This window comes from Temnothorax americanus, unplaced genomic scaffold, assembly GCF_048541705.1.
Source record: "Temnothorax americanus isolate GAGA-0224 unplaced genomic scaffold, ASM4854170v1 Scaffold8, whole genome shotgun sequence".
NCBI lineage: Eukaryota > Metazoa > Arthropoda > Insecta > Hymenoptera > Formicidae > Temnothorax > Temnothorax americanus.
In genome coordinates, this window is record NW_027509802.1 from 4,285,524 (window position 1) to 4,309,567 (window position 24,044).

A 24,044-nucleotide genomic window follows, 5' to 3' on the forward strand; every position below is an offset into this window, starting at 1 on the left:
TTATTGCATGCAGAATGAGAAATATACCGGATGTTTCGAATTGCATCACAAATAAAAAATTAATAACACTGAATGTCATTCATATTGCATTTCGAGAAAAAGAATTTCACGATCACGAGCATTCGCTGCCGAAGAAAGTTTTGATAAATAATTTTCTTTATTTATATTCGCTTTGTGTGACGTTTCTTTTCTAGCTGCATTATGAAACATACCAATTAAAATATATAGCAATGTACTTATTTTTCATTCAATTATCTTGCGAAAAAGTCTGAAAAGTCTAATTCACTTCAATCGAAAATTGAACGTAAATATTGCCGCATTTGTATTTCGTTCAAGAAACTTTCAATTTAATCAAGCATACTGTAAAATCGCTTTAAAAACAAAATGGTGTCAGTTGGTACTATACTTTTCTATTGGATACACAGCCCGTATGCAAATATAGAGGTGCGATTCATTTAAATTTATATTGGACGCCAGCTGCGCCATTCAATTACATCACACTCGAAACAAAAATCTATTGTTAAAAGACTTCGTGCGTAAAAATGAGCGCGTAGTCGCCACGCGCGTTAAAAGCGAAACTTCTGAAGGCATGAGGGTGAAGAAGAGAAAAACGTACTATATTAAAAGAATGGAACAACCATTTTATGACAGTAAGATTATTTTTTATTCAGTAGTTATTTATCTGATGTTCGTAATCTAGAAATTTTCGTGACGCGTTTTCGAGTCACCAAAATCGAACTTACTACCGTGCCAAAAGAAGTTTCTGCACTTCAAAAAAATCTTTTAAAAGAGCTTAAAAGGAGTGAACTCGCGGTTGCAGAGTACCGATGGAATGCAGAAAAGATTGATCGTTTTGTTCGCCGTTGCCCATTCTGCATTTTGCATCATCACCATTATCCGATTTGAAAGCAGCAAATATTTGTTAAACCGCAATACCGTAATTCCAGTAAGTGTAACCTACGATATAGTAAATACTAGCTTTACGCATATTTTGATTTTATAGTCGTAAAATCACAACGATATTCGTAAATCTTGTTTAAATATGACAAAATTATTTTTCGCGCGCATCTGGAAAAATAAACGTACTATTGATTTGTATTATTGTTGCAGCACCACGGCCAGCATTTCCGCCACCCTGTGTACACCCTTTAAAATCGAGTAAAATTATTCGATGCGTGACACGAAATCAAATGATATTGCGCGCAATTTGAGCTTTCCAGAAAACAATAAATATTGCCCAGCAATGAAACATTATCACCGATTTTTCGCTCTTGAGTAAAACGAAGAATCATGTGTCAATCGTATTGATTGTTCGTTGCAGATACCTACTATATACTGAGAGTTACATTTCATTTTTACTATAATTTTTTAACACAAATTTTTCAACAGTGTACGATGCAGCCTTTAATGCGATAAAATAGAAGATTAACTGTAAAGTGATAACTGTAAAGTGTGCCGCATGTTAAGATGTTAAAATGTAGTTGCCCGTGCATTATACTCGCATTTCTGAAAAATTTCGAAACAATATAAAATAATTTTATAATCATCACCGTATATAGTTTTACATTATCAACGATTTATCAGTAGGTATTACAACTTGACTAATTTTTTGTTTATGTCTTTCTATATTATTTCTTATGCGAATCTATACTAGAAATGTGAACGAATTAACAAACGATATATAAGAATATATACAATAAATATTCATAACTTTACGGATTAATTAAATACGAAAATATTAACCCTTTCGCCCATTGAGATGTTGACGCTTCTATTACATTTCTCATTGAGTAACAGCTCGTTATCGGTATACCATAGCCGCGTCCGGTTTATATCAATGCGCGAGTTTTGCCGGATAGACTTTCCTGAGATAACAAACAGAGAAACGGGCCGTAAAGAGAAAGAGACGCGAGCGACTTTTCTCCATCCGTTGCCGCTGATGATGCTTTTCGTCACGTCGCATTTAGTTACCTCGCACCTGATGACGAGACTTTAATCTAATATCAAATAAAACTCAAACGGGAATCCGTATGTAGAACCATAAGCCCAACAATATTCTAGTCAAAATACAGCCATAGTTACGTCAGAGCCATAGGTACGCTTAAATGTGCTAACACTAACATAATATTAAGTTATAAGTTGTAAGTAACTATTAATTATAACTATACACTGAAGTGTCATTGAATTAGGGATAGCTATACCTAGTAGCGTGTTAAACTTCCTCTGGCCTTGATAACGTCCGCAACGACAAGACTCTATATAGTTATATAGCTTGCGAAAATGTTTCATAGGTATGTTGACTCGTGTATCCTCCAAAGCTATTCACAGTTCGCGATAAGACACGTGCCCAAACACTCCGCTCGACGGTATCCCGAAGATTTTCGATAAAATTTAAATCTACGTTTCTAGGCCACTTTATTTCAAAGTCAGAATGCTCCCGGTATCACGCAGTAGTCACTCTCTGGGATACCAGTAGCCAGTATCTTTGGGATTTCCGAGCGGAATGTTCGGACCCGTGTCCTATCACCGGCAAACTTGAGCGAATTGTGCGCACAGCTCTAGAAGATGCATGCGTCAACATACCTGTGCGGAACATTTTCGCAAGCTTGTGGACTCCTCGCTTCATCCTGTGGCGGCCGTTATCAGGCCAGTGGGGATCCAACACGTTACTAGATAGCTATTCCTAATTCAATAGCACTTCAGTATGTAACACTAACAGATAGTTATAACACTCTAACTTATAATTAATCATTTATAGCGGAAATTAAACGATGAGACAAATCCGTATCCCAGTTTTTGAATGTATTGAAAAAATTGTTAATTATTGCATTTTATTACATCTTATATATAATCAAATTTGTGAACGTGGCTCAATAAGTGAATGAAGCATAAACATTTTTGGCAACGAAAATTGAGTCAGTTATATTTTCAAGCAATATAAATTACACGATCCTAAATTCATCAATTATTCCACTCGTATTCGTTCTACTTATGTGTTATTTCAATCTAGAAATTAATATATGTTACATAGAAAAAACCCGTTTATCACTTTAGTAATCACTTGCTCTATAGGGAGCTCGCACGTGTGATCGCGATACATCTCGATTCTCCGGGCGTTCTTTCCCCTCGTTGAAACGCGATAATCATTACCTACTCTCTTTGGCTATTTGTTTCAAATAAACAACATAACCCAACCACTAAATAATCACTTTACTTTATAATTGTACAATAATTAAACCTGTATCGTGCTTACATTCAGAAAAAATTATAATAGAGTAAAAATTCGAGATAAAAACTTTTGACATTGGAGCAAATTTTGATCTTTTTTGGAAAAAGTATTATGATTTTGAATATTTAATGCTTCCTATAATTTGTATCGCAAAAACGTACAAACTCTATATGAACGTTTAATTCGCCGAGTACATGCATGGCACGTACGAGCTTGATAATGGGTGCATTATATATATATCCCCCAATTTCTTTTCCTATTTTATAAATGATAAAACTCGCAGTGCATGTATCAACTGAAACGGACGAGCGACGCATCGACGACTTAAACGTCGAGTCATCGGTCACCGTTTTCCGGTCACCGAGAAAATTCTTTTCACAACGTCCGACCGTAATACCGTCGTCTCTAGTTTTCGTTACCCGGTTTCTGGCTGCTCGTTATTCTGGCCGACCGTTATATATCTTCGACCCATGATTCTCTATTCCGTTTGCGATTGCAATGTAACTGTACACCACATTACTCGCTCCCGCGTTCACGGCACGGGGCGCGCTTTGTACCACGTTTATAAAGTGGAAATTCTAATTCCCATGAACATGCACGAGTCCTGCGTCCGCCATCATGCACCACCAGCACGCGCCATTCTTCCCGTTATTATCCCGCAAGCTTCGTCACCGAATTTATCCGTTCTCTCGGGTATACGTGTTACCGTGTCATCGATCAGAGATTACGCGCTTGTCGCGCGTCCGAAGCACGCTTGCCGGAACCTCCATCCCGGCATAAATAATATAGCACGTTTTTGCACGCCGAAAGCGTCGATATATTGGTCTTATGGAACATTTAGTGCCGACATGGCCGACTGATCCATAAAGTGTTCGCCAACATCCCAAGTTTTCTCGACCATAAAACTCGAGAGCAAATGGTCGCATAATGTATGACGAGTATACACGCGCGAGCTTTATCTAATTTTTTAGGGAGAGCCGCACTTGCTCATGCACCGTTCATTTTTCCTGCGGCAGGCAGCCGTCCACGCGGGCGCGCTTTCAGAAAAGTAGAGGCAGCAATAAAATATCACTCTTTGTCAAAATGTATAAAACAAAGCTTTCTGTTACAATTTGTTACAATTTGCGGTGGTAACATTTTTATACTAATACTAAAACTGAATCCGTGATGATATATATACCGATATCGTGTTGAGACAATATTTTTTTAAGTTTAAATAAAAGCTCTTCACTCATTTGTTCTACTTCTATATCCGTTGGTTTTAAATCATGATTTGTTATACGCGCATTTACAAACAACATCAAATAATAATGTCTCAAATTTTATTTGATGTATTCTATAGAAGGTGACACAAGTCAATTAACTTTATAACAACCAATCTTTTTGCCCAACAATCTTTTCTCTGGCCAATTAATCAACTAGCTGGTAAATTTTCCGATAAATATAAATGTCGCAGCTTTAAGTGAATTTCTCGTTAAATTATGACGCTAAATGCACATTACAGCATGCTTGGGAAGAGAATCATTGTGAAAGTCGTTCTAGACTTAACTTGTCAAACAACATGACCATCAAAAAGCTTTGCTAGATAGTAAGCTTAGTTAGTGCTCGGGGAGCACAAAATTGAAATAAACGTGTAAGCTGTAAATGGCATTCCTTCTTAGACGAGATACTTCGGACACATCAAAAGCTCCCGACACAAAGAACCGGCACTAAAACCGTGCACATTTGCTCCATTGATCTCACGGAGACTTGTTTTTGCGTTCGAAAACTGGGAAAGACAGCATTAAAAATGAAATTCGGAGAAGCGTCGTAACGTAGAATTTATTGCTCTTAATATGGAGTGCTCATGGAATGTATGCATTCATGCCTTCAGGATCGATTAGAAGTTTCACAAAGCTTAAAATAAACGAAAAATAATTTATTAATTAAAACGTATATCGTGGGTATAATTTACTTGTGTATATCTTACAATATACATGGATATGAGAGAAACTGATCAAATCATATTATTGTTACAAACTTCTTTCGAAAATTCGTGAACGAAGATAACTGTAATAGCACAAATATTTCTTGTATAGAAGTTTGCTTTAGAAAGAAGAAATAACATTTATCGTTGTTATTATTATTATTTGCTATTTTGTAAATAATTTTTATTTTATAAATGCGTAGAATTATTATTTTTTGTAGACTGTCATTTTTTATGCAACATCTGAATAGTTTAAAATTTTAGATCTAAATCTTGCAGCAACTTTTAAAACCTTTGAGCTGATTCTCTACTTTCGTAATCCAACATAATACCGTGTCTTTTGAGGTCCGTGTATATCACAGAAACACCAAGCAAAAATACAAGAGAGGTAGAAATATAACAAGCTAAAGGGAATTTGCATTTATATTTTCGTTGTTATTGTTAAATCCATGTAGAAAAAGAGACGTTGAATTTTAACTATGATTTATTAAGATGAGCCATTTATTCCCGCAAAAAGCGATATAAACACACGATGAAAAATAATGTTTGCACTTTAGATGTTGTTCTGTACTATATATATTAATTCAGAAGGCAAAATATTCAAGATTATATTACGTTTAAGTTATCCGATTTAAAACATTCCAAATTAATCTAATTATAAAATATCAAAAACTTACTTAAAAGAAGTAAAATAAAATAAGTAAAGTGCTTTTCTTGGCTGTAGAATAATTATTTTTCTGTGTATAATGTATAATCCTTTTGGCACTCTAAATTAAACAAATGCGAAGCAAAATTTTAGACATTTACACACCACACAGCAGAATTTGGTATACACGGAAAACCGATAAATTGGGTTAACGTGCATGTAAAAAGCATGGAGAAACTTTGTTATGAAAAACTGTCGATACCAGTTTACCAAGCGTTGCTTAACGCACGAGTTCTCCTGGCGAATAAGGAACTTAATCTGAAGCTCAAGTGAGAAAAAATTTATACGGGCAACTCTCTCTCTCTCTCTCTCTCTCTCTCTCTCTCTCTCTCTCTCTCTCTCTCTCTCTCTCTCTCTCTCTCTGTCTCCCTCCCTCTCTCTCCCCCCTCTCTCTCTCTCTCTCTTTCGAATTACCCCCATTATCGCGTCCCCAGTCGTTTCGTTTTCTGCGCCAGGGGAAGTAAGGTCAAAAAGTTCCTCATCGAATAATTCCCACACAGTTGGTCGCATCTGGCCACGTGTCGCTACTAATGCATGACGCAAAATTGAGATAGCAGATCGATTCGATCAGCGTGCCGTGAATTATAATAATGATTATTTCAATTCGTAAAACTGTGTGATGTTCAAATTCCACGTTCCTCCGACGAATAATCAACTTTTCCAATTTCTACGCAGACTAATTTCTCATTTCATGATCATCTTCACGAGCAGATAGAGCAGATAGAGCAGAATTTTAATTAGCTTTCGAAATATAATGGAAGTTCTCTGGATTTGTTGCTTATCGTCATTTTAATAATCTCCGTACTCCGTACCTATACTAGTATTCTAATTCAAAGTGTAATCTATGTATATAAAGGTTCTATTGTATAAAACTACTTTATAAAACTCGTATAAATATAGTTAGAGAGAATAAAAATAGCTGTACAACATATAATATTTGAGAAATAAATCTTTCGGTAAAATTATAAATAATTTTTATCGTTACATTTCATATTATTTTAAATGTCTTTATTTCAAATAATATATAAAATTTATCGTTATTATAAATTTGATATTTATAATATCAAAATTATTATAAATATAGATAGACTATAATAATTTTGAAGTACATACACACGCAACATACAAAATTTATAAACTTATTTGTTATAAAAATAAATATTTATTTTATAACATTTTTACGGGGATTTATTAACAAAATAAAATGTAATACATTACTCACCGTAGTTGTTCCGATGCCTTTCCAGGTCTCCTTTTCCTCTTACGTTCAGTATCACAAGAATCCTTTGTATACACTCATACACTCGGTACACAGCACTCGTACATGACACTCGAAAAAACACGTTAATTGCGAAAGTTCGAAAATTATACGATGCGATATAATGCGATTAATAAAATCGAGTTAATGAATAAATCAAAACGTAATCGTACGAAATACAATCGAAATTCAGATCCAAAGGTAATGAGCAAATTATGTTCGAATTAGCGAATTAGAGAAATTCAAAGCATAACGCAAGATGCGTTGAAAATCCAACATGAGCATTACAGAAATTCTTATCGAACAATAAATATCATAATAAAAAAACAAGTAACAATGTCCATCTTATTCTATTAAATCTATATGATCCCTACGTAAAATGAATTTATTTAACTCGATAAATAATAGCCGACATATTAATCGCGAAAGTTAATTAGTCATATAAATCAACAGATTGTTAATTGTATAATAGATACTGATATCGGATTCGATATATCCTGCAATGATCGTGTCTCGCTATGTGATGTAATGTAACACGGAACGAATCGTGCTGAAACGAGCCTATCGAGCTTCGCCGCTTGAATGATAATACGGCGCGCGACGCTCTCGCGTTACTCGCGTACGCTGTGACGTCACTATCAAAACAAAACCAAGGCCACCCTCCCACTCGCAGCCCCGCTATCAGAAAATATTTCGTACTACGAAATAAAACTGCAAATACAACGCGTAAAGTTATTTCGTGGTAATATGTTTTAAGGCTGGCATACGGCCTTGTTGGTGTTTGTTTTGATTGCGGGGCGCTACGTAGCGAGACTGCCGCGCGCGTTATCATTCACAATCACAATTTCATACAGCAACGCCCGGCGATTCATAATGAAGCGAACCGCCCCGTATGTTCTCGCATTATTATCCGTTGAAACGCGACACGTACCAGAAGAGAAAGTATGATTAAGTACTCCTTACGAATATAATTATCAGTCCGCGCGTTCACTTGACTCTCACTATTAACGATCCGTAAGCGTATCAAAAAGCAACGGCTATTTATCCAAACAGATATATCATGCAATTTATCTATTTGTACGAATAAAGCGCTAAGGAGTGGAAAGTTTAATTTATCATGTGACATTAAAAACACGCGACAATTATTTCTTTAATACCGTGCTTAATCAGTCGAATGTATCTCGCACCGCACTTTAAGTTTTTTTGACAAGTTAAATAATTAAGTAAAATTTGCTTATTATTCGCAAATTATAGCGTAACACGAGGGTTTTAACGAAAAGTCGCCGTCATATTTCGATCGTACATTTATAATTAATTCGTTTAATGCATGAGATATCGTGTACTTGTCTTACAGTACGTGATAAATATTTCGTCTCGGAGAATTAAAGAATTTATTGAAGCATATCTAAAATTTATTTTGACAAACCCCTCATGGATGCGACGTTATTTATTAATCGCGATGAAGAGACACGGTACTTGATGAGTTTAATATTCTAAAAACGGGGAAGCTAATCATAATCAGAAGAATCTAAATTACATTCCGTGATAAATAATTGTTAGATAAAATTGCAAGAAACATGGCGGTTACGGGTTATTTCTTGAGCGCGATTGTTGCCTCAGTGAGTGGGCTTTATCGTATATCAAATAGGCGTTAACGAGCTTTTTTGAGAAAGATTTTTGTCGATTTGCAATCCGTTGAAAATCAAAGGTCGCTGTTGCAGAGTCAAAATTATATATAAATCCGGATTCTTTTTCAATTAAATTTGGATTCCCGACGCAGTTATTTCGGCAATGGGTAGACAACGATAAGCACGTAATTTTTAATAAAAGAAAATTTTATTCTTCTCGATAAATATTCTCCCTCTTAAAATGTATTAATGTTAATTCTATTTTCATAAAAAGACGATAATGAAATAGACATGGATGTAATACCTAATAATTTATAAAATAAAAAAGATAAAAATGTAATAAAGATAAAAAAAAATAAATCATTAAATTTACCAAACAATGATGCGTCTTTGACAATTTGTTGGAAATAATGTAGTTACAAACGATTATATTCTATTCTTTAATTTTTGTTTTTTTACAAAAAATTATTTCTCCCAGGCAATGTGGATTCTGCCAGTCCAAGATATCAAAATTAATTTTTAAATCATTTTATTAAATATATTCGTTTGTAGCTGCGTTTTTCGCTAGGCGAATTATTCTATACATGTTTTTATTTAATTTTTAAAAGATAAGAGAGAGATATTTTAATAATGGGAAAATATATTAATTTTGTGCATTTAATAAGAATAATAAATTATATTATGGAAATATGCAAGAAAATTGCATTATGCAATATTTGATTCATGCAATAATTTGAAGAACGAATATTTTCGTGATTCCGGAAATCCGGGGACAATCCGGAAAAACAGGGATTTCCTTTCTACAAAGGAGCACTTGATGTTCAGTGGATTTGCTTAAATCCTTTCATTGATTTCATTGATAAAAGCGTTCAACTTGCTCTCCATCTTGAGGAGATCGTTCCTTTCTGTATTGACGACTCGTGAGCGCGCTATTCGATAGAGAGATTTTTGGCCAAGTAATTGCCCAGTTATCATCCATTGAATGCGACAATAATGCGATTTCGCATTTATCGCGGTTTTTTTAAGCCTATATAAAGTAAACCGTAAGAAATAAAGCAGGCGTTAGATCACGTATGCGTTATCGTTTAGTTTATTTGCTTATCACGTAGAAACCATGTACATTAAATACAAATAGAGCTCAAATAATCTTTATTATCGCTCAGAGCGATAATAATTATATAATACTCGTTCTGTTGATAGAAATTAGATGTGACACAATCGGATATCACGATTATATGTATTATAGATGATCGATTTATTTGGCGCGTTGGAATTAGATCACGATTTATCTTCTTATTTGTTCGTCGGTTTCGTCTATTTTTTGGGGCGTCCTATTATATTTCGAAAATCTCGTGTTGGTAATTGAAGTATAATTAAGAGATATCAAGTTAATTTAATAATGATTTATTTTTATAACGGCAGTTTAAGTCACGTAAAGTGGTGCATATACGCAATTCTTTTCACACACACACAATTGAGAATTTTTCCATTACTATATGTAATACCGTAATATATAAAAGATTTATTTCACACGTTAGCTATTATTTAGATTTCCAAAGGTTTTTCGGTAAGCAATTTCCGCTCAACTGGTCATTAGTAATGCATGTTACGAAATAAAAATAGAAAATTGCCATGTCAGTGTTCACATGTATTGTATAATGACTTTATTATAACCCATAAAATTTCGCTCTCGGCGGTCTCCCAATTTTCCGTTTTCTCTCCGGCAAATAATCAACTTTTTCAATTTTGTTTCTATGCAAACCGAGATTTTCCATTTCACGAATATCTGCTTGATAGAACAGAGCTTTAATGGGGTTCTGTGATCCGCGTTTTTTTAGTATATACGACTCGATTTATGATTGAATTCGAATATCATTTTTCAATCTATGAGAAAAACTCAGAGTAAACTGTTGCAACTTTCGTAGTAAAGCCGCTAATGAGATCTCAAACAAAAGAAAGAAAAAAGAGAAATACGAGAAAACGCAATGCCCCTATAAGTTCTGTAAATATCCTTACAATAGTGAATTTTTCTCGGACGTAAGACGCAAGAGCTTTTCCTTTACTGCTATGTATATCCAATAACGGAACGGACAATTTATTGGCAATAATCGTTGCCCCAACCATGTGAAAGGCTATCGATAACGGTCATCTGTATCAATTATAAATATCGGACCTTATTGCCAGTGGCAATACTGCGTTACTGCCGCGAGCAAAATACGATGTCTTGTAACATGAATCGAACGTACAACAAAACTGAGTATTCCGCTTAATGGATTGCATTTGACATTTACCATTCTGGAAAAACCTTTCCTCGGCTATCAAGACCGGTCTACGATACGTGGAGTAAGCCTAGAGTAAGGAGTAAGAGTAGGCAGGATTAAGCGTAATAGCCTGTTGGGTCTTGATTGGCCGAGCGTAAGTGTAAGAGTAAGAGTAGGAGTAAAACCGGTTCTACAATACGTCGCAAACGATGGCAACTGCTAGTTGAAAAGTGTTATTTTTGATTGCCGATTGCCAGTTACTGTCGCGAAAAAAGTTAAAAGTTTGTCAACTCTCTTTTGACAACCGCAATTGACAAGCGCAACGTGGAAATAACACTTTTCATAAAATTCATTTATTTCGCTTACGCCCTTACGCGAGTTCTCTTAAACCGAAAATAGCTCTCTTATGCCCGATCTACAATAGCTGTAGTAAGCTGTAGTAAGCTTCAAGATGTAAGAAATTGTCCAATCACAGTCGATTATTCTCCTCACATTTGCCTGTAATTGGTCAATTTCTTACGGCTTGAGGCTTACTACAGCTTACTACAGCTATTGTAGATCGGGCATTATGCCTGCTCTTACTCCTTACTCCACGCTTACTCCATGTATTGTAGACGACGCTTTATATACGTATATATACTCTTAAAGTTCTTCATAAAGAAATGCAAATTTCTCAAAAATCCAATACTTTCTTTTCAACATATCCTCTCACTGACAGTAAATCTGCCCTTGTTTCGTATTAAGACTAGAATTTTACCGGATTTTTCCATTAATCCGGCAACAAGAGCCGCCGCGAGTAGAATACCTAGCTGTTTCCCCTTGGCGGTTTAAATCGTGACAGCTATAGCTATCTCATCCTTCCTTCTATCACCTCTATCAAACCGCCACTCTTTCGCCCTCGTCTCATTTCTACTCCTTGTCCCTGAATATCTTCTTGACACGGACTCGGATTATCGCAATCGTTCTCAACGGTAATATAAGGAATAATTGCGGGAAATTGGAGCCGCGCCGAAAGAGGAATATCTCCGATAGTGGAGATTTCTCTCCTTGCCGGCTTACAAAATCGGATTTTCTGTATTAAGTCGTTACCCGGACCGTTACGTAAAGTACCACGCGCATCTCGTCGCGGCTTTAGTCATTTCGCAATTTAATGCCCTCCGTGTTAGCGTAAACCAAATTGCGTTTCGCGATGATGTATGGATGACGTATACAAGCATGTTTGAGACGCAGAATTTATATCACGAACACAAGATGTATAACCATTAAGCATCAAGATATTACTCGTAAGAGGATATTCCCTTAAATTTATTTGTTCATAAATACACATGTAAAATTATTTTGCAAAAATATTTTGAATTAGTGGAATTTAGAAATTCTATAAAAATCAGAGAATAATTAAAAAGCAACAATTAATATGATATGGTATTTAAGGCAAAACATATCTCTAGTCTTGAAGATTTCGCGTGTTCATTGAATCTTCTACTTGCTGTATAATCTTTTTTTGCATTAAAAGAGTTAAGTAATTAAATTTAACAAAAGCTTTTTTTTATAAATAAAAACAAAGATATATTATATAGAGTTTTATATATTTTTTTCTTCAAAGTCACTAAGAGCTTAAATAGAATTTATAAGTTGATCTTGAAAATATAATTCGAGGTCGCAACAAATCGTGATTCTTTTTTCTTCTCTCAAAAATTTTTCTCTCGTCGTACATCGGAAATTATTCACGGAATTCATTCTTTAACTTGCCCCAAGAAAACTTTGAATACAACGAAAAGTATATATAAATTACTGCAGTGAAATTTTTCACAGCGTTGAAAAATATAAATCAAGTGTCGACGGAAGGATAATATATTGCATACGTACAAATCATATTCTGAGAGCATAGCTATCTTATACGATTTAGAAACTTTATATAGAGAATTTGCGAAAAACTGACGGGATTTCAGTGCTAATTCTTGAAAGCATCAGAATTCAAAAGAGATATACTCGCTTTGAATCGCGTATGTATTTGTGGAGTGAGAGAAATATGTAGCAAATATATTAATACATAAAACTGCTAGGCACAAACATATAATAAACGTATTATATAATACCTAATAATAATTAAATAAGTAATATTATTGCGACGAATGCATAATAATAACAGCTAGATAGACAATTTTCTTAGTTGTTTTGCTCGATTCCGAGCATCGTGACCCCTCTGCATATATTTATAAGATAATAATAGTTAATTAAATAATAACAGTTTGGAAAATTTAAGCACACGTTCACGTGCGTGAAAATGTATTTTTTAAATATCATTTTTTTGTTATAATCATTTTCAATGGCAAAGACATTATTCAAAAATTGTATTCTGCAATCTCATTCTGACCTCAATTTCTTGCGTAAATATTCTCTTACTGTCCTAAGCAGAAGTCCCAACGCGACGAATCGCAATTCTATGAACCACGGAGGGCGATTTTATCCAACCGGAGTGGCCATTTGTACACAAAAACTCAACAAATTCCACGTAACTTTGCAAGTCGATGAAAAGAATTCTTTAAAACTGTATGTATCGTGGAGATTCGCAAGTAGAACGTATATGATCTTATTATATTTTCTTTCAAAACAGTTATGCAAGTTTATTTAAAGAACAAAGTATAATACGTTTAAAACTTGTATAAAGATAAACGATCTGTTAAATGCAAAATATTTTTATTACATGCGCAAGACCTTGTTGCGTCTTAGCTAAATAAATTATTATATCACGGAATGGCGTTACCGATTTTTGCAACGTTAACAAAGTTCATTGAGACACAAGATCTATGGATCTTTATTGCAATAATAACTTGATATCGTATATGTACTTTTATTATCTTATAACTCATTAGCCCAAAAGAGATATGCAACCTGCAAAGAAGATGCTGCACTTTCGCGATGTATTCTTTATAACAATGGATATTATCGCGCAAACTGGCTGCATTATATTTTCTTTATTTCAGAGTGTTCCGCCCGCGCGCTGGTAAGAAGAAATGTCGGGCTCGGATTTATAACACGCAGGTAGAATCTATACAAAGGTTTTCACGTCAAGTTCTGATTACTTCCCATTTTATACGAAATCCAGGATCCACTGTTACGCTGTGCTGCATCGCGTCACGCAAAATGATATGTGTGTGCGCGCGCGCGCGTGTGTGTGTGTGTGTGTGTGTGTGCTTGTTCTATACAAAATCCTCCACTACTCCGTGACCCTGAAAAGCTTAAGTAGCTTCGTTACCACTTTGTTCGCGACCGCGATCGATGAGCACGACAATTACCGTCGCCACAATGCGTAAGTCTATCACGAACTTCTTGACAAACTTTGCCGGCACGACGAAGCTATGCCTTGAATCCGGGACTTCGTTACAAATATTCGGCTAAAGGCGAAACGCCGACAGCGGCTTATACAATGGATAGCTTAATGAGGACGCGACAAGACTGTCGGCAATGTTCGTTTGTGCAGCAATGTGGAGCAAAGTCATCGTGAGCGAACTTCCGATCAACTCATGGGTCGTGATACAGTCTCTTTAATCTGGGTGAAATCCTAATTCCCAATTGCGACATTGCGTCGACTCTATTCAGAACTTCGGATAAAATCGAGGAATGAGAACTGTTTCTCGTAATTTACCCGCGACGAAATTTACTAGTCCATCACGCACACAGTAAAAAATTTTGTATTAAATTTAACATTTTACATGTCCCAAAATTTATCCACTCCAATTTTTATGTTAATTTAACAGAAGACAAATATGTAAATAAATAAACAAGTAATATATGTGAAAAATTAACACAGAATTGTAATACATGGATGCTATCTGGAAGCAAAGTTTATGTTAAATTAACATATTTATAATGTTAAATCTTTAATTTTAAAATAAAATGTTATTCTTACATTAAATATTATTCTTGCAAAAAATGTTATTCTTCTTTATTCTCTTTTTCTAAGAATTCGTAAATTTACATATAAATTGTTTTATTTTAACTCTTAGAAATGGTGAATATTAACTTAACGCAGAAAAGTCAAAATAACAGAATGATAATATGTTACATTAACATAAGTGTATGTTAAAAATTTAACACAAAAATTTCCACACAAATACAAAATGTTTTTTACCGTGCACGTATATAACGAGAGTTTTCTTTTTAATATAATGTTAATATTGATATTAATCCTCTCTCTAAATAAAAGGACATACTTAGAATACCGTTACATGTTCTCTAAAACTATACAGTTACTGGTAAAACTTTTGGACATGAAACTAAAGCGGGATTTTCCTCGAAGCTGTCCCGAGATGCACGTGAGTGCCTTATTGCACACATAAATAAGCTGGATTTGTCAGTTGTGCTTAAAGTCTGGATTGTCAACAGCAAATTTCTAACACAAGCGTTACAACGCGCCGTTGTTCGTAATCCGAATAAAATTAATTTTTAAAGCTATATAAAGTATAATAATAAAATTAATTAATAATAAAATTTTTTTATTGGCACCGTGTTACATTTTTAGTATACGAATACACAGGAAGATATATCTTTAAAAAAAAAGAACAAAATGGACATAACAAGAAATCAATCTTATTTTCTATACAACTGATAACTCCATATGAATGCACGGTTAAAATTACGAGAGTTCTCTGTTTCAAAAGCTGAGTTAATTCAAGGATCTTATATACCTGTATAATATGTATATCGACACATATATGTAAAAAGTCGCTACAACGGACGTCTTGCGGGCAAAATTGCAATGCTATACCTCACGCGCGGGATGAAATTCCACGACATAAAAAATCACCTGTGCCCGCTCTAATCCCACATTATTTCATACGCGGTATACTTCGCGCCAGCGAAACGCGGTCGGTCGTCACGTCGCGCAGTGTAATCGTCTTATTGGTCGGCCGAGCGTGACCTAATGCTGTTAACCCACCGAAATTGAATCGTTATGAAGGTAACACGCCCCCGTGAGGCCATAATATAACGCGTTGCCGCTGCGGCGGCTGTCTCATGGTGAGCTCGAAAGCGCGGCGCAAAACGGCGCCGTAAAAGTCCCGGCACGTGCGCGACCGCACCGGGAAGCCGGGAGGCCGTTGCTACGAGCACCGTCAATCACGTCGACTTTCCGCTAGGCGGAAAGTAAAGGCGCCGTAATCCGCGATGGCGTAAACGTCAATATATCACCATTCCCATACTCGGCGTCGACGGGAAATTTCGGACGCCCGCGAGCGCTAGCGTCATCGAGATAAACCTCTCTCCGGGACGACGGGAGAAGAGCCCTCTTTCTTCGCGAGTATCCTTCCCGCGCGTCGCGTGTAAATCCCGGTGGCGGTCACGTGGCGCGGATCTCGTGTTACCAAGCACGATATACCTTTGGATTTCGTATTCTCGGTTTTGCACAACAAAAATTTCATAAGACTCGCGTTAATCACACGAAAGCATAATTATTGTGGCAAAGATAAATATAATTGCCACAATAATTGCATTGGAAGTAAACCAATGAGCACACAAAAGATACATGGTATTTTTCAATTCTTTTTAGAAATGCGAGCAGATTACGGAGAAGGAATATTGGATATAGAAATTGTTTTTGCTTCAATTATATATATCATTAATTAGATAAATAAAATACGAGTAAGAAAAAAAACTTATAATCAATAAAATTGTCTATCATGTGGAATAGTATGGATTGAATAATTACAAAATAAATCAGAATCACGATTAATTAGAATATTAATCGATTAAACAAGTATTGATATAACCACGTTATAAAGATTAAAAAATTGAAGATTAAAAAACCACTGATAGAGGTATTTATCGATGAGGTACTTTTGTGATATAAGGCAAAAAAATATTTGATGAAATTAAAACATTGTTGAAATCTTGATATTAAAAGAAGTTCGAAATGAGAGAATTTGCTGATGGAAAAAGCGCGTTGAAGCATTTTGCACAATACGAGGTTTCTTAATTAAGCTTCGTGACTACTTCTCATCTTCATAGTGGGATCTCCACAGTCTCATGCTTTCAGCTTATTAAATTAAATTTACTTTACTTCTTTTCAAGGTTCGATGTTCCGTTTAATATTGACAAATGTAGCACTTTAAGATCGGAAATGAAAGAGTTCTTGCCTTTAATTTTTTCCATTTTTCCTCCCGTTATTTATTCTTATGTAAGGAGTAAAGAAACCGTCGTGGAACAAAAGAAAACTGCTTCGAAAAATAGAAACGAACTCTGCGTCATATCATTTCGCGACAAAAAGATGGAAACGACGCGATTGTATGTACAGTAAACACACAATCGTTTCGTATGTAAATACAAAACTTTTTACAATTTCACGATTTCATCGGTGTCTACTGTCTACTTCGAATATTGTAAAATTTATGACAATAAGCAAATTTTGTCTATTCGTGGCATTCTCATACGAACGATGAAGTTTTTCATTGATTTTTCATGAAGTCTCTTTTGCCAAATTACATTCTCATCAACTTAAAAAATGTTTAATGCATATAAGTTAAATAAAATAAGTAAAATATGTATTTTTAAAGACAGCTTAAAAATCGAAACTTGAGCTTTAATATTATTCTTGATACAACTTTAACGTTACAATAGTTTGCAAAAGAATAGAAATAAATCAAATAAAAATATAAAAAAATAATATAATATATATTATTTGAAAGTTGTGTGTGTTGGACAAGAGAGATTTTTAATGAGAAGTCTTATGGAATATAAAAAACGTGTAGCTGTGTCGAGATTATCGGAAAATGCGTACGTGTCAGTTTGTAATATCTCATCCAACGTTTCTATCCAACTTGAGATAAACTTGAGATTTCATCAAACTTTACGATGTCATCACCACAGTATCGTCAAGCGCCTCTCTGCTTTTCTTATTACATTCTCCTGATATTCTTGATGATACATATGCATGATATGTAAGACACTTCATTTTTCTATATTGCATCGCTTTTTTGCCGAATAATATCCGCAAAAATCATGAAAAGTAAAACGTATCGCGTCCTTTATTTCGATTGTGCGAGAATGTGTCCAGTTTTGACTTATCAAAAAAGTTATAGCGATATTTACGAAAATTATCTACTCCTCACATCTGTGCGAGTTTTCGGTAATGTTATTAATTTTTAGATGTCATATAGACATATATATATAACAAATAGATTAATTTAATAAATTAATAAATATAAGAAGTTTTATCATATAATCAAGTATAATGAATGATGATTTCACTCACAGCAGATGTTCAGAGTGCAATCATCGGACATTAATATTATCTGGCTACTAATCTATATTAGGCCATATGCCTAAAGATACCTGCTATTTCGTATTGCACCACACATCGAATTGCTCCATTCCTATCCTATTACCGCAACTATATTTCTTCAATGCTGAGGCCAAAAGGCCATCACCTACCGAACGATCCACCCACTGCAAACCAAACCGCATACTCTAAATACTATCGAATATATCGAATGCACTATCTTCTGCAGAATTCCGCTCGCGCTGATGGCAAAAGTACTACGCTTCAGTGGTGGCTTCGGAATTTCTATATAAAAAGCACTTACGAACAAATATATGGTCTGAAGAAAAGCTGAAACGTCAGCTTGTACATTTTAAACGGATGTTTTATCATACTCCTTTCTTTTTACTTAACCGTTACTTCTTTTTTTAAAGGAAAAGATAAAAGTATGGAGTATCTATTTTTCCTATTAAAAAAGAAACGTTACAACGCGTTACAACGTTGAAAATTATTGTTATTGTTGTATTATACAAATTTTTTAGGTAGAGTTCTTGTTCTATTTTTTTAATAAAGATAATAACTACGTTATATATTATTACATGTTCTCAGAAATAATAAAGACTGTTTCACCACACATTCTCTGGTTCTCTGGTTTAGACAGTGTATATACCTGTATATACATATTTTACATATGTACAAAAATTCTCTGAGTATATTTCGCAATTTCATAAAAGCGCATTTCTCAAACAATTCGATTCGTTCTCAATTCTTCCGATTCGCGATCGATTCGTGCGATTTTCAAAATTGTTCTCTCATCAGTACGAGATATAAAGTAATCAGCTTACGCGTCCGTTTAATCGCAGAATTCAGAACAATTTCCGATCGCAACGCTAAATTAGAGAGAGCGACTTTTTGCACCTGGAGCCAGATACCATGCATTTCAACAATTTTTTTTATTAAAGTAAGTCAGCGGTTAAGTTATTACGCTTCCAGCGCATTATCGAAATTAAAGTTCGAACGTAAAATTATGATGATAATAGCGCTCTCGCGAGGCTATATTCATGCGTATAATAATCGTATATTGATTTTACTTCAATAATTAGTGACGATCCCTCGAAAATGGCATTAGTGACTTTAAATGAAGTTATGGATGCATTTACTCATTGCAAATTGCAAATGTTTTATAGGGTAAAATTATTTTAATATAATAATAACAATCTTTACTCATCTTTACCCATATCTGTATTATACCCATGATCATAAAGCGCAAAAAGCTAAAAACTTAAAAATTTAAATCTTTAACAATAATTAAAAAACAGAAAATGATTTGAAAAATGTATATTAACGATCTCTATATTTTAATATTTTTAATGTTATAAAGTTGATTAAATAATCACGATATTGTAATTTAGATTTGATTAACGTATTTTAATTAGATTGATGAATTATTTATTTTGAACTAATTTTAATTAGAAAATATATTGCGCAGTAATGTATAATAGAATATATGATACAATTATAAATCATGGCATATTTATATTTGTACTTTATTTTTTGGTAGAATATGACAGAATATGTTTCCTTTAACCACTTGCCTCTTCAATTATAATTTGACTTAATGCTTATTTGAGAAGCAGAGAGTTTTCTGGTAGTATTAGTTCACTGTTATAAGAGAAATCTCGGAAAATACCACTTCAACCTCTATATTTACTTCATCTTACATTAGTTGGAATAGAAGTGTAAACTTATGAATATTTATAAGAAATTTTTTTAACGCGATTATTTTTTTTTCTCGTTCGCGCTTCGTCTCAACGAATCTTGATTAACTACATAATGAAGTTATGTCATCGTCTCTTTACTGATTCCTTGACTTAAACCTACTTATAGATATAATTACGAGGATTGTCCAGAAAGTAACGCACGTTTGATTTATTTAAGTGACAAATTTTATTTAAATACACAATCAATATATACAAGTGATACAACTGACCTTGATTCTACTTCTCCATGTAGTCACCCAAGACGTTGAGGCACTTTTCGTGTCGAGAGACTAGCTTCAAGATGTCTCTATCACAAAAGTCTGCCGCCAGTCCATTTTTGGCTTATTGTGTCACACTTCGAAGGTGAGGACGCTCGATCTATAACAAGCGCCCGGGGTCAACTGTTCAGCGGAGTTGCGCCTCTCCGCGATGACGTTCGCGTCGTTCGCCCGCATGTTGCAGCTAGAACTCGGACTCTGATGCTCAACGAAATTCAATTGAGAAGTTTCGACCATTCTCCGTGCAGCTCTGACTTGGCGCCGAGTGACTACCACCTGCTCACTCATCTGAAGGAATTTTTGGGTGAGAAACGTGCCGTGAATGACGACGTATTGCAGGAGATGGTGGCTAACTGGTTAAACAGACTAGAGACTTTTGCGATAAAGACATTTTGAAGTTAGTCACTTGATATGACTATATCAAATGACTATATAGTGCCTCACTAACATTTTGTCATGGGTGACTACGTGGAGAAGTAGATCAAGGTCAGTTGTATCAATGATTTTGTATTTAAATAAAATTTGTAACTTAAATGACCAAACATACTTTATTTTCTGGACAACTCTCATATATACGTTAAAAGAAATTTATACAAACGCGCGCAAACGAGCGCGACTAAAATCTACCTTACAAAGTTTTCATACAATCTTCATGCAGTTAATACAATTTTTTTATTTGTTTTTATAAAGATTAATTTCTCTCATCATTGTTAAATTAAAATTAAAAACTTTTCGATCAATTTTTTAGAATCAAAGGCCATGCGATCCAAGCTTAGGTCTTTGACAGCCTTATATTAGTTTTAATTCTATATAACAATTACTGTGTTTTAAGTCCGACAAATAATCGGCGCGCAGTTTGTTGGAAAAATTTTATGTATATATATATAGACATATATGTATACAGAAACTAATATAAGGCTGTCAAAGACCTAAACTTGGATCGCATGGCTCTTGATTCTAATTGATTGTATATCGTTAGGATCCTATTTCTCTTATTAAAAACTTTTCGGTTGTTATTTATTCCAATTTATATTTAGTAAAATAATATAATATTTATATGATAATATAACAACATTATAGAATAGAAAAAAATTGTTACGTACAATTTTTTTTTATACAGGAATGTAAATCACATTTTGAGCGTTAAAGTAAACTTTTGACGTACATCATTTGCGAGATGTATATACCTTTCCTTTTGTACTTGACTTTTATATTAAGTTATCGCTTAAACTAGACCCCGTGCGCCGGATAATTTTGCCAGCGAAAGCAATTGCTGACGACGTTTCTGCAAAATATATGATGACACCGCGACTCCTCCTTGAAACTCTCGCGCTCGCATAGTCACTTTAATTGTAAGAGAGCTACCGCGGATTCAGTTTTCGCCTCGATTTATTGTATTTCGTGAACTGTGAATTGCCGTCGGGAATCGAAACAAGAGTTTATCGTGTGAAATATAAGCGGAAATATAAAGCTATATGTGCGGTCGGATAATAAATAACTGCCCAACGTGCCGTAGTCTTTCGCTTTGTTCGACAATCGAGAAGTTCGTAAATTACAAAGCGTGCCAGAATAATTGACCAAGAGTTTCGTTTAGTTTGAGCGAAATACCACACTTTCGAGTTTAGTGAACCGTGAGTTGATCAATTATTTTCGACTAGTTATTTAAGTTGCCGCTGTCGATAAATACTCGAATTCACTGATGCAGCATTAAAACGTATCTTTTGTGAAACAAAAATATTTAATATTAAACAAGAAATGAAAATCTTTTGACAATCTCTAATCAAATAAATAGTAATCTTCGATAAAAAAATTCATTCGAGAAGATACTTAAAACTATTACAAAATCTCTGCGACATATACGTGATTTATATCATACGTAAAATATATCTCGTTACATATAACTAATAGCGTTTTTCACTGGCAGAACTGGTGCGCACTCAGTGCACATTAAAGCCGTTGTACACTGATTTAAGTCTCTAATATTTAAAGTAAAATGCAAATATTTCGACTGATAAAATACTCAGTACATATTTTACCAAATAGTGCAATAAAGAATATTGAGGATTTCATGATTTAACCCGATTATATTAAACATACACTTTACGTTGGTTTGTGTACGACGGCTTTAATGTGCACTGAGTGCGCACCGGCTCTGCCAGTGAAAAAACGCTATAAAAATGATAGATGCTTTATTTGCATTATTTTAATCTGACAAATAATATAATTATACTATACCTATATAAAAGAATTTTAAATCTTGAGATTACTAAAACCACGTGTGTGTTATGAAAGATTACGATAAAAATATCATTCATATACATTTGTGAAAAATCTTATCAATATGTCATAATTTCCGAATAATTTAATACTCGTGAAGAATTATTTCGGAAAATACAGAAAATGTCGAAAATATGAGGAAAAAAATGATAAAATGAGGCTCGCGGAAACAAATACTCGGGAATTAATTGTACAAACGATGCACATGAATAATTGCTCTACTATTTTTTCACGATTTTTCTTGGCATGGAACACATATGAGAAAATAATGACAATATGGATTCGTAGCGGAATTATGTCTCCTATATGTTATTCATTGTTAATTGAGGGACAGAATTAAAATTTAATAAAAAAATTTCAGAGTTTGAAGTAATAGAATTTTAAAATAACTCCTATCAATTCTTCTTCAATAAAAATTTTGACGATAAAAAATTTATCCTAAAACTTAACAAAAGAGAAAGTTTATATGACAATTTAAAATTTATAAATATAATTCATATACACATGCAATCTAAGCGTTAAAATACAAATGATTCTTTTCATCCCACAGCATACAAACTTTTGTTTGAAATAATTTTTCATAAAACAATTTACGAGTAATTTTGAATGCTCAAGCTAAGTGACCTGTATCATGTATGCAAATGTTTAGCAAAGTGACATAATTATACTATATTATATTAATTTCAGTAATTGAGATATATTATTTACCGATTGTCAATAACCATAAGCAAAATAAACATAACGGATATGTTTGCTATCATATTAATTATTAATTGTATAATAGTAATAGAGAGATGATGCTGTTTGTCACGATATATAAACTAAATAAACCGTATTCTCTCTCTCTCTCCTTTCAAAAACTAAAATAGTATGTCATTTCGTATGACTGTAATTTTATCTTATTGATCGACGCCGTATATCATATGTAAATTAACTCTCCCCCCACCCCGTGAATTAAAATTATCTGACAAGTCGTTATTATAGAAGTACGGATTGAACGGATTGCCTAGCGAGGTGAAATTGCACGATCGTATGAAAACATGAAATTTAATAACACGGTAAATCAACGTTGAAAAATCGACTTTGCGAAAAAAGAGGAAAAAGGAAACACACACACACACACACACACACACACACACAAAGTAGAGTAGTCAGAGTACAAAATAATACGGAAATAAGCGGTCGACATCAGTAGATAAATTTTCCTGGCGCACCTGTTTGGCGTGACATAAATTCATTCGGTGTAAATGCAAAAAATATCGTCGTCGAACGAAACGCTGACTTTAGTTACGAAAATGTTAGTTTTCAGATTTATATATAATAATCGTCTCTCTATTCTCTCTATTGTCCCGTTCCCTGCGTAAGTACCTTGTTCTAAAGAAAAGGATGAGATCATGAAATATTGAGGGTTATTAGTAAAATAAAG

General features: G+C 34.1%; 1 protein-coding gene across 2 annotated transcripts in view; it reads right to left on the reverse strand.

Annotated features, from left to right (window-relative positions):
- Yeti (yeti) overlaps positions 1-24,044 on the reverse strand; it is a 126,797-nt gene that overhangs the window by 92,901 nt on the left and 9,852 nt on the right. The window contains exon 1 of one of the 2 annotated variants that reach the window (XM_077424104.1): positions 7,124-7,509. The exons of the other annotated variant lie outside the window; for it this stretch is intronic. The gene's annotated coding sequence lies outside the window, so the exon portion shown is untranslated. Of the gene's footprint in view, positions 1-7,123; positions 7,510-24,044 lie in introns of those variants that run through there. 2 annotated transcript variants of the gene reach the window in all.